Here is a 5822-nt window from a genome sequence, read left to right as displayed (position 1 = left end):
ACCTCAATGAATAAAACCTCCTTGAGTCTAGAATTCAACCTACTGTCAAAAAAAAAAAGTGGAGCACAAGGTTTTTTTTTCCCCCCACGCAGGAGAAAAAAATACATGTATTTATTCGAAGCTATCTCATAATTAGGCCCTAGAGTGAATGAGTGAGTGAGGGAGAGCAGCGGAGGAGATGGGAGAAGGAGAGAGAGGAGAGAGGGGTGGGGGTGGGAGAGAAAGCGGCATTCAATAGCAAAAAGGCCCATAGATACAAAAGGCAGAAGAATGACAGGCACAAGAGTGAAACCTGCTCGGAGAAATGAGGAGGAGGGAGAGCGGAAGAGGTGGATGAGGGGGGAGGGGAGGGGAGTGGAGAGGAGAGGTAGTCAGACCTACAGTTTGGCTCCAGTTAACGGTTCATCAGTGTGGCTTTGTCAGAAAATATGGAAGCAGCTCGGGGTGGGCAGCCCGGCCTATGCTAATGACATTTTGAAGAACCCCTTAAAATGAGACGGTGAGTTGTTGCTTGGAGCCAAACACATGCTGTTCAAACCAGGGGGAGAACTTTTTAGTTCATTATGTTTTATTTACAACTCTGACAGTTACGAAGTGGTCACAACCTTTTTTTTTCTTTATCAGTTTAGTTAAGTGGATTGGAGGGGAAATAACCTAGCGTCACGTATTGTAGAGGGGCTCATCCACCAATCAGAAGGTCGGTGGTTCGATCCCCAGCTCCTCCAGTCTACATGTTGAAGTGTCCTTGGGCAAGATACAGAACCCCAAATTGCCCCTGATGGCTGTTCTGTCAATGTATGCATGCATGTGTGTGTGTGTGTGTGAACATGTGTAAAAATAGGTGCAGTCTGTTTACCATTTACCAAATATCCTCAGTAGGTGTCTGTCATTAGTGAGTGAGTAGTGAGTAGTTTAATATCCATCTGTATCCCAGCATGCACTGGGCAGAACACAGGGGACCACTACGCAGAGACTGTGTGTCCATCACAGGCCTCATACAAACTGACAGATGTACATGTACTCATGTTCGTACCTCTGGGCAACTTAAAGATTTTCTCCTCTTGAGAGTGTAAGAAATGAGAGAAATCAGTTTCCCCAGCTTAAAGAGAACATGGACAAGATGCGACTGCAAATAGGCAGTGCTCTGACATCAAACATTGGGGTTCGGGTGATGAGTGGAATGATACATTTACCTTTAGCTAACCGTGACTAAAATCTCACCCAACTCTTATGCAAAGTTTTTCTTTTTTGAAGGAATAGTTCAGCATTTTGGGAAATGACCAGTTTGCTTTCATGCCAAGAGTTAGATGAGAGGATCAATAGCACTCTGATGTCTGTGCGCTGAATATGAAGCAACAGCAAGCAGCCGGTTATCTTAGCTTAGCATAAGGACTTGAAAGCTCAATTATTCAAGGAATTTATCTGTACAAAAACAATAAGTGTAAAAAAAGTGACAACCAAACTCCACAAAGTTACCACAATGGGCCAAGAAATACTCCGACACATACTATGCCCCCCTCTTAAAACCACATCTTGTCATTGTCACACTCGTACAGATTAATGAAGAATAAGACACAGCGTGTCAATTAGTGAGCTTTGGAGATTCTTGGTAGGCAGATTTTGTTACTTTCTGTTACTTTCCAGGAAAGCTGTTTCACTGGTTCCAGTCTTTATGCAAAGTTAGTCTAACCAGCTTTGTATTTACTGGACAGAGAGTGATATCCATCTTCTCATCTAACACTTGGCCAGAAACCAAAAGTGTGCATTCCTATTCTAACCTTCCCCAAACTTGTTTTATTTTTTTTGTCACCTAAGCTTTATCTAGCCTTGTTACATGAAAACCAGGTGAAAATTATATCTATTTATCGTGACATAATCCAGTTAAAAGGGAAAAATATATAACCTTATACGTGTCCAGAGCAAGTAATCTGTGTTTAGGATTTTATGATGCATTCAGATAATGGTGAAGCTTTCATTCACCCTTGTACAATCTTGCCAGATGTTAAAAAATCTACACTTTTTGAGTCCCTAAAGAAAAGCTTGTACACTGCATTTTACCCGTCCAAACTACACAAGATGAATGGACCAGCTCTGGTCCTGAGGTCCTGAATAAAGAGCTACAGCAGGAGTATTCCTAAAACCTGACATTCATGACTTTTGGGTTTGGAGGGAAACCAGAAAACCCAGTAAAAACAAAAAAAACACACAATACAGGAAGTACATGCTAACTCAAGAAGCCAGGACTGTTTATACTGTGACAGTATTGCTAATGGTAGAGTCATCAGCTCTGTAATTATAAGCACATCTGTTACAGCTGCTGTATCAGCTGCAGCTAGTCAGTCCCTCAGCAAGAGTGGACCCGTTAGGTAGATGAGATAAGGCTGAAAGGTTGAAATCTTCCAGCTGCAATTACCGTGGACGTCTCAGTCACTCATCCTCATTCCGTCTGTAGCACTTTGCTGAAGGGGTACTAATCAAATACAAAGCATATTGATTCCTCGCGCAGAGACGTGTGGTCCGCAAATGCAGTTTGGAGCGAGGGAGTGTATAGAGAGCTTTTCAAGTCCTCTTATGTGGTTTGTAAGTTCTGAATTTGCCCAAGATTAGTCTCCATAAAGAGGATTACTACTTTTGCATGTATTTTCAACACTGGTGTAGTCATTTCAGGAATGTTCAGTGGGGCTTTCAGAGCACTGTGTTTACTCACCTGTCAGTCTGTTTTTCCTTTTCCTCCACTGATTGTAATAACTGACACACACACACACACACACACACACACCTTACCGACCCTAAGCACTGAGTCTGGTGGCATTGACTGTGCTAGTACATTAGTTTCAGTGTTATCTTCAGTGGGAGCCTGTCTGTCTCAGGCCAGCTCAGAGCGGTTTACCTGAATGGCCTTTGTTTTCAGGTGACCCCCCTGAGAGGAGGTCGCAGCCTGGAGCCATTCCACCCCTGGACCTGGCCCTCCTCAGGTTTCCTGAAAAAAAAAAAAGAAGAGAGGGAAGGGAGAGAAGAGCAGCAGCGAGATGTAAAAAGGGAGGTCAGAGGCTCAGGTGAGCTTAGCGTGTAGCCTGTCAATCAGACATCATAGAGTATAGCTCAGGGGAGGCTCACTTCAGTGCCCCCTATCCTCAACCTCTGGTGCTCCTTTCACCTTTATACGTCTTTCACAGCACATTAAAACATACTCAGATTCAGCCAGAGTTCCACTTTGTCACATTTTCCTTATGCAACTCACGATTATTTTGACAGTGGGAATTTATTACAGTTTTCATGCCGCTGTTATTTTGTATCCAGGTTGACTATGTGGCCTGAAACTAACCCTTAACGCATAATCGAAGCGTTATACCGGAATTCTTCCATATATTCTTAGTGGTATGTCAATATCAGAGTGTGCTATGTAGACTTTGGCAGTATATCAAATATAAGATTCTACAATAAATCATCATTTATTGTAGAATCTTATATTATTATTAGTATTGAAAGCCAGCACTTTCAATACTTTTCCTCATAATGGCAACACACACATATAATCTCACTCTGAGTTTTAAAAAATGACAAATTTGCAAAAGCTAAAACAGCAGGAAATGCTAACTAGCAAGTCACACAAACAAAGCTTTAATAAGTGTAAAAGCTCAATAAGAATGCGGTCACAACCCTCATGTTTATCCTCCCTGATTCCACAATTAGTTTAGCAGCCAACTATGCACACTTGCATTGTCTGGAGATGCCGATCTTAATGGTGTCATTGGCTGATAAAGATGTCCTCGGTCTATTTGAGGGGAGATAACATCACCGGCTGGAGAGGTGAGGCATTATTAGGCCGTTCCTTACCTGCCTGATGCAATCAGTGAAAATAAAACAAAGCCCCCCTCAGAGGAGCTCAGTCCAGCCCGCTAACCTCATTTCAGCAACACAATGATTTCAATTGATCCAATTATCGTTTGCTGGAGTGGAGACCCTCACACTGTTAGAGGTGGAAGAGAGTGTCGGGAGTGAGCTTTTATCACTCGCTGTTGTTGCACATTGCACAGTTAGATCTGGAGTGGATGCAAAGAAAAAACACAACATTAAGTGTGTGGGTGCATTTCCAACGAGGAAGTGGGAATCAAAATGTCATCACCCATAGTTACAGACAAGGAAAAATAGGAAGAATTTGGTCATAGTATGTGATTCGTTTAAGCTAAGATACATAGAAACATAACCATCTGTAGTGGTATGCTGAGTTGAGTCTTCAGCGAACACGCTCTTCCGTGAGCCTGGATCCAGACCTCTGAATCACCATCCTCTGATTTGTAGAATAATTCAAATAAATGAAGTGAAACAAAACAGCAGCTCTCTCTTGATTATCAGGCTATTCCTTTCTCCTCATCTCTGCGAAGCCTGAAGGCAATTGCTAACTAGTCATATTTGACATAGTGGTAAGATTCATGTGTCCACCTACCTATATCTTGATATGTTATACAGATCGTTATCTTTCAATTTGCCAGCAAGGACTACTACAGGAGCCCAGTGGGTCCATTCTTCAGATAAAGCGTGATACATACAGCGTGAAAATACCGATCATGTATAATTAACATTGGGTAACAATGCAGACATTCGGGTGTTAATTTAACCACTACTTGACATGATGGCTACATTTCTTCACTTGGTATAAAAGTCTGGAAGAAATGTTCCAGCTCAGATCCCTCCTCTCTTTTCTTATTGATGCTGACTCGCCTTTAACATTCATGCCTTTACAGTGTAAGGCCATGTCTGACCTCGTGTCTGTAACTCTGTAAAAGCATTGTATGTGGGTAATGACGATGTTCATTATCAATTCATATTAAATATTAAGCTGGAAACGACATGGCTGCCGGATATGGGGGGGGGGGCATTCCAGTCTGTGGAGAGATGGGCTGTATGTAACGGATAAGGTCATCAGTGTCCCACTATCTGGCCTTGGGGAGCCTGAGTTTTCCCTCATACACACACATATACACACACATATATACACAAACAACCTCATCCCTCCAGCTCGTTGCAGGTGTTTTCCAGGGAGATTTAAATAATAGCCTGTACTCCTGGAACTGTTCCCAAAATTAAGCCTGTCAGACAGCGTTCTGTGTAAACCCAGTGTGGAGGCTAGATAAATACTGTAAATGTCTTTGTTTACATAAATAAGCATGTCCTAATCGGACTGCTAATGAGCGGTATAGGATGCTCACCAGGGGCGTCCCTCAGCCTCTGATGTGAACAGTCAGAGTGTTCGGGGGGGTTTGATCGGAGCTCGCCAAGAACGAGTCGCAAACTCCACAAGGTCGTTTGCGTTTTACACATCTGCTACCTCTCTGCTTCTCGGTCTCACACCCCCTGGATATGGTTTCCCACTTCCCTACCTTGTCGTTTTCTGCCTCTCGCTCTCCCTCCTTCCTTCTGTCTGGCGGTCATCCTTGCCCTCGCCATCTGTTTCGCAGTATGCCACACACAGAGACGGAGGGAGGTGGGGAGGGACGCGGTGCTAAAGAGGAGTAGTGGAAAATACGGAGCATATACCGTGCATACTTCCTCTCTGGAGTCATGTAATAGGGCTGCTTTCACAGAGATATCTACCACAAATTAACTTCATGAAGACGTCTAAATTTATCTGGTGCAAAGCTGTCCTGTTTTTCACTATCTTAGACTATTCAGGACTAATGTGCCAGCTGAGTCTTTTCAAGCCAGACCAAATGAGCCACAACATCAAACTGTTTGTGAAAGATTTTAACATTCAGAGGACATTTTTACTTAATGACATTGGCGACGAGTGAAGCAATAGCAGATACAAAGTCAGCAAACAA

Source organism: Seriola dumerili, unplaced genomic scaffold, assembly GCF_002260705.1.
Source record: "Seriola dumerili isolate Sdu_G_001 unplaced genomic scaffold, Sdu_1.0 BDQW01000216.1, whole genome shotgun sequence".
Lineage (NCBI taxonomy): Eukaryota > Metazoa > Chordata > Actinopteri > Carangiformes > Carangidae > Seriola > Seriola dumerili.
The sequence above is the reverse complement of the archived record's forward strand: the minus strand, read 5'-3'. Positions refer to the sequence as shown.